The following is a 16820-nucleotide window of genomic DNA, read 5'->3' as shown; positions in this document are numbered from 1 at the left end:
ATTAGTTGTTCATTTAAACCATTGACTTGGACAGAAACAACACATTGTTCTTATAATGTTTTATCTTTTTTTTTCCCAAGCTGCTAGACTGAAGCTCTCCCCCCCAGCTTTTTATAGTAGTTCCTTGAAGATGGTTAAACAAATGATTAGTCTGATAACAAAAAGGTCAGTATAGAGAACAGGTACCCTATTTTCACTGGGGAGATGTTTATTCTGGTGGTTATATATTTTATCTGGACAATGTGAGGCTTTTTGTTTTCAAATGCTGCATGAACAGGTGTTTATTTCTGGTTTAGTGCCTTAAAAAGAATAGTAATTATAGGACTTCTAATTTGGAAAAAACTGTGCAGTAGAATTAACAGAATCATGGACCTTTCAAAGCATGAATGTATTTGGATTGATTGGTGCTAAAGGCAAAGACTCTAAGGATTCTTATTTATTTTCGAGAGGCAAACTGAAATTGTAGAATATTACAAAAAAGTGCTAACTAGCGTGTGTGTCAATATGGCAATTATGACCTAGTAATTTAATTCAGGAAATGTTTCCATGGCTGCTGAGGACTAGAAAGTAGAGAATAATAGCTCCCAGGTTCTGGCCACTTGCCTGCACCAAGCACTGTCCCAGACATGCATCCTCCTGCCAATCCTGAGACCACCCCATGGGTCAGGCACTGCGACGGTTGCATCTCAAAGCCGAAGAGCCTAAGCAAAAAAAAGTCAGTGGGCCATGTGAGTGGGAAGTTCCAGAACTGGCATTTGGCACCAGGTCCAAGCCCTTAATGACTCTACTTTTGTGTCTTGAGTTTCCTCCTTCCAGGCAGCCCGCCCACGTTTCAGAGTTCCATCCTCTCATTGGATTAGCCTGCACGGAGCCCTGTTCATTCCTTTCTCACTGCCTTTGTTTTTGTGGTTCCCTTGCTGCCTCAGCTACACCACCTGTAAGACAGCTGATTGCTGTGAGGATTGGAACCTTGGTCCTCCGCATGTGGGCTGGGTGTCACCTGGGCTCTTAGAAATACACTCTCAGGCCTCCCCAGTCCTGCGGAGTCAGAATGTGTGTTTTCCCCAGATGCATCGAAGATTCCTGAGCACACTGCAGTCTGGGCAGCGGGGACTAGAGGTCATTTAGGTCAGGCTCAGTACAGGGCTCAGAGGGTTCTCCATGCGTCCCCTGTTCACACATACCTGTCTTGAGAGTAAAGACCTGGCTGCCCAGTTCTCCAGGGTTCTCCCTGAGGCTGAGCAGCACTAAGGCTAAGCATGCACCGAGTTGATTGATGGGCGTCCGTTTTAGAACACAAATCCACTGGTATTACTGCTCTAATGAATTTCCACCTTAATCCTCTTAAGGGACACATCTGTTTGTTACATTACATTAAGATTTTTTAAAGATGAGGTCATTAGTGAAGTTGGCCAGTGTGTAGTGTCACATAGCATCTTAGGACAAAACTGTTTTGAGAGTGCCGTATGAACAGCTATGAGCGTCTCGAAGCAGAGTTGACTCCCAGTCTACCGTAATTAGCTCAGTTGGTTGGAGCTGGGCTATTGAGATCAGGCTCATGGGACTGAACCCTTTATGGGTCAGTTGGCTTTGCGCCATGCACGGCGACAGACTGCATTGGGAACCCAGTTGGATGTCTGGGTGGGGGTGGTCTGGCAGAAATCTTTGGGGGTGAAGGGCTAACATATAAAGGGCTTGCTCTAGGCACTGTTCAGTGAGACTCGGCGTTACAACCCCATTGATCTCACAAGAGTTCGTGCAGACCGACAGTGGTGTCCCCAGTTAACAGATGAGGAAACTGAGGCACAGGGAGCTTAGGCAGGTTGTCTAAGGCCATGCTGCTTTTAAGTGGAGGAGCTGGGATTTAAGGTCAGGTCTTTTTTTACTCCAGAGCCTGTAGCCAACTGTGTCCCATTATTAGAAAACCAGCAGAGCACGTGCTCTCCGTGCTGGGGGAGGGGCGGGGGGAGGGGCTGCCTGTCACAGGCTGTGACTGAAGTCGGTGAGCCCTGCTAAGTCCTTCCAGTGCAGACGCTCTTGGGAGTCTGTGCCTTTTGCCCTCGGAGTCCAACCTGCTTCCCCCTGGAAAACACAGTACCGCCTTTGCCCTCCTCCTCCAGACTCTGAAATGTTCGTCTTTAGCGGTGGCAGATTTAAAACTGATTAACACGCTGAGACCAACTCAGGAGCACTCCCAACCCCCAACTCTAGCCTGCTTTCCCCTCCATGGTTTAATTCTCTCTGAAGTGTCCCTGGAACCTTCCCGTCCTCAGATGGAGGACGGTCACCTCTCCTGCAGCCTCCACACTGTGCCACCTGCAGCCGATGCCCCGTTGCCTGTGGCCAGCTCAGGAGTGTCCTGGCTTTAAACCTGCTTTTCTAATCTGAGTAGCTGGTTCCATGGCTGTGGGGCATTTCCAGTCTTGAGTTTGTCAGCATCTGGTCGTTTACCGAGGCAATCAGGCTGCTTTTTGTTTTGTTTTGTTGTTTTAGCTATTTTATTGGGATATGTTTCTGTGCCTTGTTCTGAACTAAGAAAGAAAGAATGGGGGAAATTGTTACAGTGAATGTTAAACCTCACCACAGGGATGTAATCACCAAAATCCAGATTGTGGGAAATTATAGTTTCTCTAACAAATAAATAGTAAAGGAGAAGATGGAGATGGAAGGAAACCTTAGATTAAAAGAGATTTAAGAGATATATCCACCAGTTGCAATGTGTGGCTCTAACTCTAAATTCAAACAAACACATTACAAACAAATATTTGAGACCATTGGGGAAACCTGAATAGTGCCTTCTTGATATTAAAAATTATTATGGATATATGGGTGAGTCATTATACTATTTTCTGTACTTTTTCATATATTAACCTTTTTTTTTTTTTTTTAATAAAAGAGATAAGAAAACTAGGTTATGGGTTCTAAGGTTCCCTTTGGGTTCACAGTCCTTTCATTAAGTGTCACTGTGTGTCCTAAGTGTGTTTGCTATGACTGAGATGGCCAATCAGCAAATTTTTTTATAGTGCCTCTACTGATATTTAAACCCAGTGTTCCCATCCTTGACCCGCTACTGCTCTGTCTGTAGTTTTATTAAATGAAAGCGAAAGGAAAGGAAAGGAAAGTCACTCATATTTACCATAAACTGTTCTACACCTTGGACTTTCAACCCTGGCTTTCTACAGGCTTTCTACAAGGGTTTCAACCCTTGGACTTTCTACACCTGGCTTTCAACCCTGGTGACCCCCGTGAGGGGACTTACGCCTGGGCCTCTGATGTCATCACGCAGGCTGCACGCAGCTGGAGGGATGTGAGCGCCGGACCCGCGGGGAAGCAGACGACTGACCGCCAACTGAGAGGCACAGTCTCCGCTGCCTCCCTGACTTCTATCTTTTCCACAGCTTCAACGGGGGTTTCTGGGCTCCCTGATCCCCTAAGTAGTGCATTCTTGGGCTAACACCCTCCCTCCGCCCCACTGTCTTACAAACCCTAGTTTATAGCAAGTCTTGATGGAGTGAGGTGGACGTTCCCTCCTTGCCTGGGAACCTGGCCATTAACAGGAAACAGTGAAAGGTTAGAGATGGGGTCCGTTCATTGGGTTTTAATGGAGGGAACAGTGTAGGAATCAGGCCGGTGTGACCTGCTAAGGAGGAAAGGGTCAGAGGCCCTTCTCTCCTCCAAACCTCCCTCAGCAGCCCCTGCCATTCAGGGTCACCCAGGCCCTTGAGGGGCTGGCCTGCTGCTCCCTGAGGTCTGGTTGCTTGGTTTGTTTCATGATCTGCTTGTGTCTAGCCCTAGAGCTTGGAACAGTGCCTGGCACATTGTGCATGTAGAGTAAATAGCTGTTGAATGAGTGAATTATCAAAGGCATTAGAGTTGAAGGGGAAAAAAAGGGGTCTCCTCACCCCAGCCGTGTCCACGCAGAAGTCCCTTCTGTGAAGCCTCTGGTCAGACATGTTCTAGCTGCTTCTCCTCGTGTGATAGAGAGCAGTTGGCTCCCTCCCTTCAATGGTGGCCTTTCTCCATTTTAAAAAAATTTATTTATTTTTTAATTGAAAGATAATTGCTTTACAGAATTGGGTTGTTTTCTGACAAACCTCAACATGAATCAGCCATAGGTATATGTATGTTCTCTCTCTCTTGAACCTCTCTCTCATCTCCCTCCCCATCCCACTCCTCTGGTGGTGGTTTAATCACCAAATTGTGTCCTACTCTTGTGACCCCAAGGACCAGGCTCTTCTGTCCATGGGCTTTCCCAGGCAAGAATATTGGAGTGGGTTGCCATTTCCTTCTCCACTGGATCTTCCCAACCCAGGGATCGAACCAGAGTCTCCTGCATTGCAGGCAGATTACTTACCCTGAGCCACCTGGAAGCCCCTAGGTTGATGCAGAGTCCCTGTTTGAGTTCCCTGAGACATACAGCAAATTCCCATTGGTTATCTATTTTACATATGGTAATGTAAGGTTCTCCATTTTTGAACTTTATTTGGTAGAATTTATTCTTTATTTGTCCTGATTTTCACCTGAAAGGTGGATCCTCATATCCCCACAGATGGGGATGAAAGTGGATCTGGATCATTAATTGCCTAAGTGAGTCCAGGAGGATGGAAATAGGACGGATAAGGCAAAAGAACCATGACCTCAGGGTTTGGTAAGTAGAGTGACCTGCGACCTGCAGATAGTGCTGGAAGGAGTTATGGAAAGTGTGTATACTTTTCCCAGTGATGACAGAAGTAAAAAGCTGCTTTCTTTTTGTGTTAAAGCTGAGTTGTGTGGATTGTTTTTATTACTCAAATCAATATGTATATCTTGATATGTGTATGTCTGGTACCCTAAAGCATCTTCACACTTGCAGTTCCATTTTGCTGTTTGTGTGGAATCAGGGAGACATTGCTGGGGAGAGGTTCCAGCTAACAAAGCTAGATTCAAGGAGGGAAAGGCCAGGGAGCAAAGAGTCTGTCCTTATGAAACAAACAAACGTCTGTTCCCATCGCAGAATGAGCATGTGTATGTATTTTGAGACCATGGAAAAAAGCACATTGAAGATATAGAAATCACGTTTCTTACCACCCAAAGGGAACTATTCTTAACATTTTCTACCAGAATTAAAATATAGCATTATATCTGCATACTTTCCCAAGTCACTAAATATTCTTGGAGTGTATCATCTTTAATGCATGTACCATGGCCCATATCAGCATTGCTCCCATACTCTGTGAGGGAAAAGTCTCTGTTTTCTTCAATGTTTATTTGTCCTGTTTATTTCTTCAATGTTAAGTCGCTTTAGTTGTGTCTGACTCTTTGAGACCCTATGGACTGTAACCTGCCAGGCTCCTCTGTCTATGGGATTCTCCAGGCAAGAATACTGGAGTGGGTTGTCATGCCCTCTTACAGGGGATCTTTCCCACCCAGGGACTGAATCCGTGTCCCTTATGTCTCCTACACTGGCAAGTAGGTTCTCTATTACTAGCGCCACCTGGGAAGTCTTCCTTTTCTGGTAAGGGCACTAATCCCATCAGGGGGGTCCTACCCTCATGACCTTATTTAAACCTAATTACTGCCCAAAGCCCCTAATAGCATCACATTGAGGAGTAGGGCCTCAAATATTGCGGAGACACATTCACTTCATGACAGCCAACACGAGTTATAAAATTGTACATATGTAAATATAGGTAAGAAATGTTTAAGATGGAACAAGTAGCTTCCTTCTTCCAGACCTGCTCACTACACCCCTTCTGCATCTCCCTCTTTGGAAACACCCTGAGAACTGCTTGTCAGCCTCAGGTCCTCTAACCTATCCTGTCCCTTGCTTTCCATTCCCTGGTCATCCGGGCTCTCATCTGGACTCCTGGCTCTGGATACAGGTGCTCTGATCTACCCCCCAACCTGCTTTCTCTGCCGCCGCCGCCTCCTTGCTGGTGGTTCCCCACTGTTATCAGGGTAAAGTCGCAGCTCGTTACAGGACACCCAGGCCTCTCTGGGACCTGGCCTCCTGTCTCCCACTCCCATTGACTGGCCTTCCCTCCCCATCCCTCCTGAGTCCTGGCTGTGCTGAAATGCTTGCAGTTTCACAAAGAGGCTGCCCTGGCTGCTGGTTCAAGCCCATAACTCTCCCCAGTCCGCCCCTCCACCCTCCAGCCTGGAGGAAGACCATGTCTGCGGGTCACCTCTGCTGCCTTTCCCGGCCCCCTCCCCATGTTCCGGGCAGGCTGTGCCCCTCGCCCCCTCCCACCTGTGACGCTCTGGTTCTTCATCCCTTCTCACCATCTCCCCACCAGCTGTAAACCCTCAGTAACGGAAAGTGCATTTCAACTCCACACTCAGCTCAGAGTTCCTCGAACAGTGCCTGATACACAATAAGCCCCAATAAAAGAACCAAAGAAGGTTAAGTGAAAAAAGTGCAGGATATATTTATATACATGATGACTCCAACAGGAGGGCCTTCAAGAACCAATATCCTCAAGTCTTTGTCAAGTTCCTAATCTCCAAACATGATTTGCATGTTATAATTTCCCTCACAAACTGGTGAGGTATAATCAGCTCTTCAGAGCCTCAAAATCTTATTTTCTGGCCTCTTCCACACCAAGCCCAGGCCATGCTCTGAGGCAGGAAGCCTGGGGTTGGCCAGAGAAGGCCCACCGTCAGTCAGCGCATTTCTTGTTGCGTTGGCAGGGGTGGGTGCGTGCTCCAGGGCCCTCCGGGGTGGGGGTCGTGAGGTCTGCTCCCAGGGGCCAGGCTGGAGGCCTGCAGGGCCAGGGGGGGGAGCACTGCCTCACGCCGGTTTTCCTGTTTGGCCCTGAGCCTTCCTGGTTGACTGCTACTGTCCAGGCTGGGCGTGGGGAGGGTGAGGAGAGTTGTGAGCTGGTGTGTGTGTGTCTGGGGTGGGGGGTGGAGGCAGAGGTGGCCGCAGTGAGTGGTGGGAATTCCGAGCAGAGGGTGGATCTGGGAGACTGGAGGGGTGTCCGCAGAGTCCAGCCACCCTTCTCGCCCCCGGGGGAGATTCAGCCCTTTGCCAACCGCGGTGGCTATGGGGAGATTTTATTTCAGGGGATGGCACTCACCTAAGAGGGATCTATTACCCTTTCTCAGGATCAGATCGTAGCTGCAGCCGCCGGAGAGCCTGGCTGGCTTCAGATCGCAGCTTCCATAAATCACCAGCCCCTCTGGTTTCTGCACGACCGGGGAGTTTCTCAGTGGCTGGTGTCTGAGTGCCCCGTGCCTGGAGGTGAGGAGGCCCGTCTAGTCCTCCTGGGGTCCCCCATTCAGGTTCAGCAGGGCCGGGTGTCTGGGGGCAGGGAAAAGAGAGCAGCTGGGTACCCTGTCCAGAACAATAGTCACGGATATGAGCGGTTTTTTGTTCCCAGAATTGGGTGCATTTTTGTGGACGGTGATTCATCCCTGAATACGCCAGGAGCAGAACCACGGCGTGTCTGTGCAGTTCGTAAGGCACTGGGACGCAGGCTCGCCTGGCTGGTCCTCACACAGCCCTGCAGGAGGGGGAGATGGGCTATGCAGGCCCTGTCTCCAAGTTGGGAAAACTAAAGTCATGTTGCTTTCAGGACCGACACACAAAGATGGCTAGAGCTCATATACATGTCTTCTGACTTCAGGCTCACTACGGAGTGAACACAACTGGGGGGATATTTCTGCTGAGTTCATAGTCCTCACAGGTAACCACTTGGTGATTATTATTATATGTATATATTTTTGAGAGTGGAGGAGCAGGCGGGGCTGAGTGGGAAGCTTTATTTCTATCGATACCACTGATCCCAGCACATGGTAATTATCTCCTTTATTGTGGTGCTTGGTTGGAGGAATAAGTCAGAAAAGTGAAACAGCCTCTAAAAGCAGCATGTGACTCACGTCTCAGTGTGACGTAGGCAGCCTGGCCTGTAGAAACGTCAGAAGTGGGAAAACTCCGTGTGGACCGCACAGTCCAGAAACCCTCCTGGAGAGAGTGGTGGGGTGTGAGTGGGTGAAAGGAAACGGGAAGGCCGTCCACGCAGGTGAGAAGCAGATGGGAGGCGTGTGGAGATCAGGTGCGGATGGCTCTGGGTGAGTGAGAAGGGCCTGCTAGCTGTGGGCCACAGGCTGGGCTGGTACCGGCTATGAGCACAAGACTGAGAAGTTACTTCCATTCCATGTAGTGGAAACATGAAGGGAAAGAAAGGGAACAGGAGGAAAAACCAGAAATTTGGGAAGGAAATGATTACAGAGAAAAATCGAGGGAAGGGAGAAACAGAGAGTAGGCTGGTCGGGCAGTGACCACAAAGCCACCTTGTGACGAATGCCTGGGAGGATGAAGAACTCGGGGGGACCTGGCCTGGGCCCTGGGCCAGGGTTTCCCAAAGCCCACGGCCACGTCACCACTGATTCCTGGTGGGCTGAGGGGCTCACCAACGAGGCTTCACGTATGACCCTTTCTCCCACCTTCCTCGCTTTCGTGGGTGTCTGCTCAGTGTCAGACTCTGTTGGGGCCAACGCAGGCATCAAAGTGAGTGAAAAAAGGGTGGGAGAAGTGGCTGGGCTCCAGTTCCAGCCCGCTCCCTCTCCTCACACTTTTGAACGTAGCATCTCCCTTCCGGGGCTGTCGTGAACAAAACCAAAAATGGATCCTGCTATTGCGTGTCTCTGGGGACTGCGACTTGGCCTTCGTGGTCTCCAGCCCTACTGCCCCATGGGCCTGGGCAGGCTGTGCCCCCATCCCCGCTCCTTCGTCTCCCCCGCCTCCCCTGCCGCCACAGAGACAAAGCAGAACCTTCATCCGCAGCTCCTGCCCCCACTAGCCTGTCTGCCTCTCTCCATGTGCCCCCTCCTTCCCGACAGGGCAGCTGTGTCCCCTCTCCTGGCCGGGCCAGGCCCCTTTCCTCTGGATCTTCGACCCCTGCTTCCCTCTGGGATCCCTTCTTTAGCCTTGCGATGGACTAACACCACCTTCCTCCAGTATTCCACCCGGCTTCCTGTCTTCTACCTTCACCCCTCCTCCAACCCAAGTGTCTTTCGAGCTTGTCTGAGCCCCTCTGTCTGGCTTCCTCGCCACCAGCCCAGCCACAGCGCCCTTGCCGTGGCATGTGTGGGCTCAGTCGTGTCTGACTCTCTGCGACCTGAAGGACTGTAGCCCGCCTGTCTCCTCTCTCCATGGAATTCTCCTGGCCTGGGTTGTCATTTCCTTCTCCAGGGGATCTTCCCGACCCATAGATTGAACCCAGGTCTCCTGCAGCTCCTACACTGGCAGGTGATTCTTTTACCACTTTCCGCCACCTTGTCACTCATGCCCAGACACCTTCCAGCCTTTATCTTGCTTAATCTCTAAGCAGCACTTGCTGTTCCTGAGCATCTCCTCTGAGGAATGCTCGCTGTCCCAAGTGTGATGGTGAGCGATCCACCTTGCCTGTGTTCTTCAAGCTTTCTGCTCCCTCCTGGCCTCAGCTCTGTCCCAGGACCAGGACTTCTTGTAGTTTATCTCCTTTCCTGGGTGGCTTCCAGGGCTTTCTGACAACCCCTTCGTTGGCATCTGGAACCCCATGCGGTCTCTCTGGTCCTGAGTCCAGCTCCCCAGCTGCCCTGGACAGTTTCTTTTGGGTGTCCTGGAGATGTTGAATGCACACTGTGTCCACGTGGGATTGTGATATCTTCCCCCAGACCCGTCCTGCCTCAGTGAGGAACATCACTGTCCGACCAGCTGCCCAAACCCAGAACCGCCTCCCCCAACCCTGACTCTCATCTCTTAGCCGTCACAGTCTGGTGATTCTGGCACTTCTCCCCCCATTCCATGGATAGTTCTTGGCTATAGAAAGTGCTTAGTAGAGGGTGAAATGGATGAAGAATAGACACGATGGTATATGAGGAAATATCTGTCACATTGCAGTTGTCCATGGCTGTGAACACATCACTCCAAAGCACAGAAGCGCTCTAAAGTTGCTTACAACATTTTTATTATTGCTCATGATTTCCTTGGACCAGGAATTTCGGGGCAACTCTGAGCACTTTTTGCTCAGGGTCTTTCATGAGGCTGCAGTGAGGTGATGGTGGGGCCCAGGACCATCTCAGAGGCTCTTCAGTTTGGTGTCCAAACCAGGAAGATGCAAATAACTGGGAGTTCCTTGGGCATCTCTCTATGTCTCTTTGGTCTCTCTACCAGATATCTTTAGCATGGCTGCTTCCAGATAGCTAGACTTATGTGGCCATTCAGGGCTCTAAAGAGCGAGGACCAGGATCAGGTGATGTTGTATCACTTTTCCTAACCATTACTCTCCTTGCACTGTACTCCTTAGAATTAAGTTGCCAAGCCTGGCCCATGTTCAAGGGCCAGGGAACTAGATACCATTGTTTTCTGGGAGAAGCGTCAAAGAATTTGTGAACTTTTGAAAAAGAAATCTATATACAGTGAAATTCATTTTTATTTTTGATGTTCAGTCCTGTGAATTTTAATATACCTATAGGCTTTTTAATTGAAGTATAATTGACTTATGGTATTTTAGTCATTTCAAGTGTAGAGTATTGTGATTTAGTACATTTTTGGAGGTTATGCACCAGAACAAGTGTGAAGTGAAGTGAAGTGAAGTCACTCAGTCGTGTCCGACTCTTTGTGACCCCATGGACTGTAGCCTGCCAGGATCCTCAGTCCATGGGATTTTCCAGGTAAGAATACTGGAGCGGGTTGCCATTTCCTTCTCCAGGGGATCTTCCTGACCCAGGGATCGAACCCAGGTCTTCTGCATTGTAGGCAGACGCTTTACCGTCTGAGCTACCAGGGAAGCTAGAACAAGCATAAATTCTTGTAACTACCACAGGATACAGAGCAATTCCAGCAACGTGGAGGATTTCCTAGGCCTTCCCCTTTGTAGTCAGACACCCCCTTACCCCATCCCTGGTAAACAGGGATCGGTTCTCTCCTTATAGCTTTGCTCTTTCCCAGAAAGCCATGCGTAGAAATAAAATCATTTGTATGTAACCTTTAGAGACTGGCTTACCTCACTCTGCACAATACCCCTGTGATCCATCTAAGGTGCATCAGTGGCTCATTCCTTTTTCATGCTGAGTGAGGTTCCATTGTACGGATGAACCAGTTTTGGATCAGTGATAAAGAATCCGCCTGCAATGCGGGAGACCCAGGAGACGCAGGTTCCGTCCCTGGGTTGGGAAGATTCCCTGGTGGAGGGCATGGCAGTCCACTCCAGTATTCTTGCCTGGAGAATCCCATGGACAGAGGAGCCTGGTGGGTACAGTCCACGGGGTCGCAGAGAGTCGGACACGATCGGAGCAACTGAGCACGCATTTACGTTTGTTTATCCTTCCACTTGTTCAAGGATATCTGTGTGGTTTCCAGGTTTTGGTGGTTACAAACAAAGCTGCTCTATGCATTTGATCTGGAGGCTGATCTCTTTGCTTCTTTAAGTCATACCACCTTTTCTGCTGTACTGATTTGGGTGGAGATTTTATGGGAACATAAATTTTCATTTTGCTAGGATAAATCCCTAGAATTGGGATGACTTTTTGGCAGAGGTTTACCTCGCTCTCTCCTTAGCAGGACTGTCAGGAGGTTTTTACTTCTTGGGCAAATTACCCTTGGTCAGAAGAATTTGTTATTTGAGTCTTTGGACTTCAGAGTATAATTACTTTTGAAAACACTGCCCACAGAAAGGACCATTCATTTAAAAGTCGCTTACAGTTATTCTTTATTTTTAAGGCTTCAAGGCCCTACCGTGGCTGCATCGGGGTGTCCCCCCACCCTCGTCCAGTTCCCCTGAGGGCTGACGTCACCCTGCATTCACGCCACACTCTCATCCTGCAACTCTACGAAGGGGCAATGACCCCATGGAGCACAAATCACCCGAAATTCCGCAGTTGGCAAAATACCATAAATAAATGAAGAGCAGCTTTGGAGAATGTTAGCATATGAAAACTGCACTTTGATCACAGAGTGTAGAGATGAAGTAAGCAGAAATGGGGGCAGGGTAGGCAACTGAGGGTGTGCGTCTCTTCCTCTGAAAGTCAGAGACCAGGCCTGAGGTGAGGGAGGTGGCTGGGAACCATGGGAGGGGTGGCATATTGAAGTTCAGAGGCAATAATATGAAAGATCCAGGTTTTGAATGACTTTGACCTCTTTACCAAGGGAAAGCTCCATGTCCAGAAGGTCGCTAAGATCTCACGATGTCCTTCACCTGAGCTTTCTGGCCACCCCATTTGTGCTTGGCTGGATGAAACTCCCAGCCTGGGAGCCTGCCTGAAATACAGAGCCCGCCTTTTGGCTCCTCTTCCATTCTTCTGCGTTCCCTGGGAATACCTACCTTTCCAAGGGCACTAGAGTATGCAAATTAGGTCAAGGACCTAAAGGGAGGAGTTCTATGTGGTTCTTCAGGTACCTTTAGGAACCGAAGATGTCGCTTTGTGCATCCTTTAGGAAAAGGAAGTTCAGTGTGAAATTCGTACCTGACCTATGCAGCAGTCTTTTACTCACCTCGCACAGATATGAGTTCTTGCTCTTTGTCAGGTTCTCTGCAGTGTATCTGGAAGTCAAAGAAGAATAAAGCATGGGCCATGCTGGCAAGAACGCATAGGCCATGATGGCAACAGGCTGGCCTGGTGTCCTAACCGTAGGTACCACTTTACTGCTATGAAAAGTGCATTGAGAGCTCCAGACAGCCAAGTCATGGTGAACTTACACCCGTCGCCTCCTGGGTATAAGTCGGGGACTTAGCTTATGCAGGAAGTTGTGATTTGGCCTTGATTTAGGCAAGTTTCATTAGAGCCCTTTGGTTGTGCCGAGATGTTGAGGACGTCATTAGCATCATAGCTGCCCCCCCTGAGAAATCAGCCCTCCTCTTTCTTCTCCAACCTTGGGACTTTTCCTGGTCTCTGTCCATTTCCTTGGCCACTCAAGAGCTCTGCATTCCAGATTCGGCCTCTAGTGACCAAGTCTTTCTGCTCTAATGCATCTTCCTAATTCCAAGTCTCTTGGTTCCCTTGTTCACTCATTGTGTAGAATCTTTCACCAGGTTCCCTTACAGATGAAAGTGGGGGGCTTCTGCAGAGGGGATGTGGGAGTTAAGGCGGATCTGGGGGCCTTGGGCACATCCCAAGATTCTGAACTTTGCTTGTAGCATTAGAGTTCATGCAGTCTTTGGGTTGGGGGCCCCAGAGATAAAAGCCCAGTGCTTTTTGGGCCCCAGTGCTTTGTGGGTGCTCACATGTGCACCCCATTATTTTCTGCCCCATGCCTACCTGCAGGCTGACTCCCCCCAACCCCCCATACTGTCCCGGGGAACCGGATTGGTGCTCAGCCAGGCAAAGCCCCCATCTCACCTGTCATCAGCCTGACTTTGGGAGAAGCAGGATCTTCTGGTGAGCCACCCCCAAGGCTGTGACCTGCCAGGCTGGCCAGTGGTGGCTGATGAGACCAGGAGTAAGAGCTAATCCTGGGCTGAGGAGCAGGAAGGAAGGGAGGTTCTTTGTGTCTGGGGCTCTGGGGTCTGTAAGCCTCTCTTCTCCCCCGACCCTTCCTTGGAGAGCCGTTGCTTTCATTTCACCATAGTTCCTGCCCAGTCCTTGAATCAGAACAAGCCATTAAGTCAATGCATGCCATTCTGCAAAGTCTAAGCAGTTTAAATTTATCATTCTGGGCAGTGTTTCGTGATTGGAGTTGGCCAAAGCAGGGGGATCCGTGCAGGGCGAGGAGAGGTTTTGCCCCCCTGCACACCCAGGACCCTGTTCTCTTCTGCCTTCTCAAGCAGGTGGAGGGGATTGAGCTCCACCACGTTGAAGTTGTTCCTGGGCAGCAGTGGGATCGCTCTCATTCGACTGCCTGGGTCATGGGGGCTAAAGATCCACCTGACGGGGAGACGCGCAGCTCTGAGGCCTTGTGGAGCTGTCTGTGCACATTCCATGGTGTATTTTGGTCATAATGATCCATCATTGTCGAAGGACCTTAGGTGTCATTATCCTTTTTAATAGTTTCTGATCAGTTTCCACTTCTGAGTTGGCGCTGGTGAGAAAGAACATACCTGCCAATGCAGGAGACATAAAAGACCCAGGTTCAATCTCTGGGTTGGGAAGATCCCCTGGAGAAGGAAATGGCAACCCACTCCAGTATTCTTGCCTGGAGAATCTCATGGACAGAGGAGCCTGGCAGGCTACAGTCCTTTGGTCGCAAAGAGTCGGACACGACTGAACAACGAAGCACAGCACGTAGTTGATTAGCAGTGTTGTGATGCTGATTTTGGTAGCACATATACTAAAACTGGAATGACACAGAGAAGATTAGCCCGGCCCCTGTGCAAGGATAACTCACGAATTCGTGAAGCGTTCCATATTTTTAATATTATCCCTGATACCTGCCACCCTAGTCTTAGTTGGTGGTGGAAGAATGGTCTCAGAACTGTTTGACTCAACTGGCCATTTAGGTTTAATAGTAAAAGCCTGGTTAATGATAACGGTGCATTGTAAAACCTTCAGAAGGAAAGGAGTATGTTTTGTGGAACATTTGTTTTGTGTGTGGCAGTTTTAAGTTATTTGTTTTTAAAATCAGTACTTTAAAATGGAAACAACTTGACTGAAAATCTGTCACAGAATTTGAGATCCATTTTAAAAAGCTTAGTGAGAAAACAAAAAAAAATATTGTGTTTCAGGTGTACTGCAACGTGATTCAGTTATGCATTTACAAGTATCTATTCTTTTTCAAATTCTTTCCTCTTTTACTGTGTTTCATAATACTGAGCAGAGTTCCCTGTGCTGTATAGTAGGTCCTCAACAGTTATCGATTTTAAATATTGCTTATCCTCATTGCTATGTGTTGTTTTTCCAGAATGTATAAAATTATTGCCTTCCCCTCACTTTAAATCACCTTGGAGAAGGAAATGACAACCTGCTCCAGTATTCTTGCCTGGGAAATTCCATGGATAGAGGAGCCTAGCGGGCTATATACAGTCCATGAGGTAGCAAAGAGTTGGACATAACTAGTTATGCGTGCACACACACACACTTTAAATCAAAGAGCTATGGCCAGTCCCCGGGTCAGGTGCAGGGGTTCATGAGAAGGTGAGGAGAAGCCAGCATCTCTTTGGGGGACCGCCCGGTGCTCAGGAAGTGTGTGTGGTTGGTAACAGGGACCCAGTGTGCGCGTGACTCTTCCCCCTCTTTCTTGCTGTGATGCTAGGTCACTGAGGCAGGGGGGAAGGGCAGAGCCTTCCAAGAGGGTGGCAGCAATTGGGGTAGAAGGAAGACAGCAGGTGTCAGGGCCCAAGGTCAGGTAAGAGGAGGGGATGGATGGTGAACATGAAAGAGCAGTGGGTGGCCTGAAACTGCCTACCTTCCAGTCCAGCCCTTGGTGCCCTGAGCCAGGAGAATGGCCAAAGGGACACCCTGCTTCCTCTTGGGAGGATGACAGGGGGCGGGACATCCTTAGGGAATCTCCAGGAGGGCAGTGTATTGTGTCTCTTTTCTTCACTGCTGAATCCCAGGCTGGCCCTCCTTGCAACAAGGTGGGGGATGGACGCGGGGAGTGAGACAAGCAGAGACACGGGAGGAGCTGGGGCGGCCCTGGAGCCTGCAGAGAGGAAAGGACGGGCAGGTTCACGGGGGAGCTGGAAGGTTTGGAGTTGGGCATGTAGAGTTGAGACCTCAGGGTCTAGCCGGCCACCCCCTTGGGTTACGGTTCCTTACCAGCCCGTCTCCCGGAGGCCAGGGCCCCTTCAGGAGACTGTCTCCATCTCCAGTGACTGCAGGGTGCCCTCCTCTGTCCAGCCTTGTCCCCTTGCATTTTCCATCTCATGTTTTATGCTTCAGCAGCCCGGCCGCCTTAGTTCCTCACATTCCTTGCTGTTTCATGCTGGCCTGCCCTTGCTTTGACTTCACCCTGCCCTCTGTCCCGGCCCCCTCCTCCTGGTTGGGTCATCGCCTCCTCCTTACACAGATGGCTCTGGTACAAACTCATTCATTCATTCCATGGACCCTTATCGCTGCCTGCAAAGTGTCAGATGGGACTTCTGGGTGCTGCCACCTGCTCCCACCGCTCCCTCCAGGCCACGTGGGTGCCCCTTGTGAGCGCACCTCCGATCTCTGTTCAGTCCAGCGTAATGATTTTATTTATTTATTTTTTTCAGCATAATGATTTTAAAGCACAGGCCTTGTATCCCACAGACACATGCTTCCTATCTCTCTGTGCTTCAATTTGTATATCTATGAAATGGGAATAATAACACCTTCCTTGGGGAGGGGGCTTCAAGCCTAAAATGAAATTGTCCCTGGAAGGGACTGAGCACAGCGCTTGGCCCACTCAGAGACAGGGAGGAGTCCTGAGGTTGTTTGTCTGTCTTGTAGCATCACAGGGTTGGGATTCCCTGACTGGGTCCCTTTCCTATGGTACCCAGGGGGTGGCTTCGAGAAGGAAATAGGATTTAGCCAAGTCTGGAGTGCAGAGGTGGCATTAGGTGCATGGGAAAGGGGAGAGTAGGTTAGAGGTGTGGAGAGCGAGGAGTGTGAGATGAGTAGAAGCTAACCGATGAAGGGTCTGGGATGCCAGGCCCCAGTTCTGGCCTTGGTAACCAGGATTTGGTCCATCCATAGTGGGTGCTCATGATCAGCCGATTTGGGCTCAAGATCCAAGGCCTTCAGGCAAACTGAGAAAGGCAACCAGTGTATTTGAGTGTCTAGAAAAACATGTAGGATCTTGTGTGACATAAGTGATCATTGAGGGGTAAAAGCATTTGGGGAGTAGTAGTTTCAGCACTTCCAGAATACTCTTCCAAGAGGACCCGGGGCTGGGGGGTGGGCAGGAGGGATTGGAGATGCGTAAGTGGTGGAACCGGGAGGCAGGTCTGCTGCCG

At 49.6% G+C, this 16820-nt stretch overlaps 1 protein-coding gene and 1 non-coding gene across 10 annotated transcripts in view; both read left to right on the top strand.

The window, feature by feature from the left end:
* FHOD3 (formin homology 2 domain containing 3) overlaps positions 1-16820 on the top strand; it is a 503163-nt gene that overhangs the window by 3296 nt on the left and 483047 nt on the right. The gene's annotated exons all lie outside the window — the stretch shown is intronic.
* LOC122425961 lies at positions 14207-14313 on the top strand. The gene has a single exon (XR_006265102.1). It is a non-coding gene; the product is annotated as a U6 spliceosomal RNA (small nuclear RNA).

This window comes from Cervus canadensis, chromosome 23, assembly GCF_019320065.1.
Source record: "Cervus canadensis isolate Bull #8, Minnesota chromosome 23, ASM1932006v1, whole genome shotgun sequence".
NCBI lineage: Eukaryota > Metazoa > Chordata > Mammalia > Artiodactyla > Cervidae > Cervus > Cervus canadensis.
Note: the sequence above shows the minus strand (reverse complement) of the source record. Positions and strands in the feature narration are given on the sequence as shown.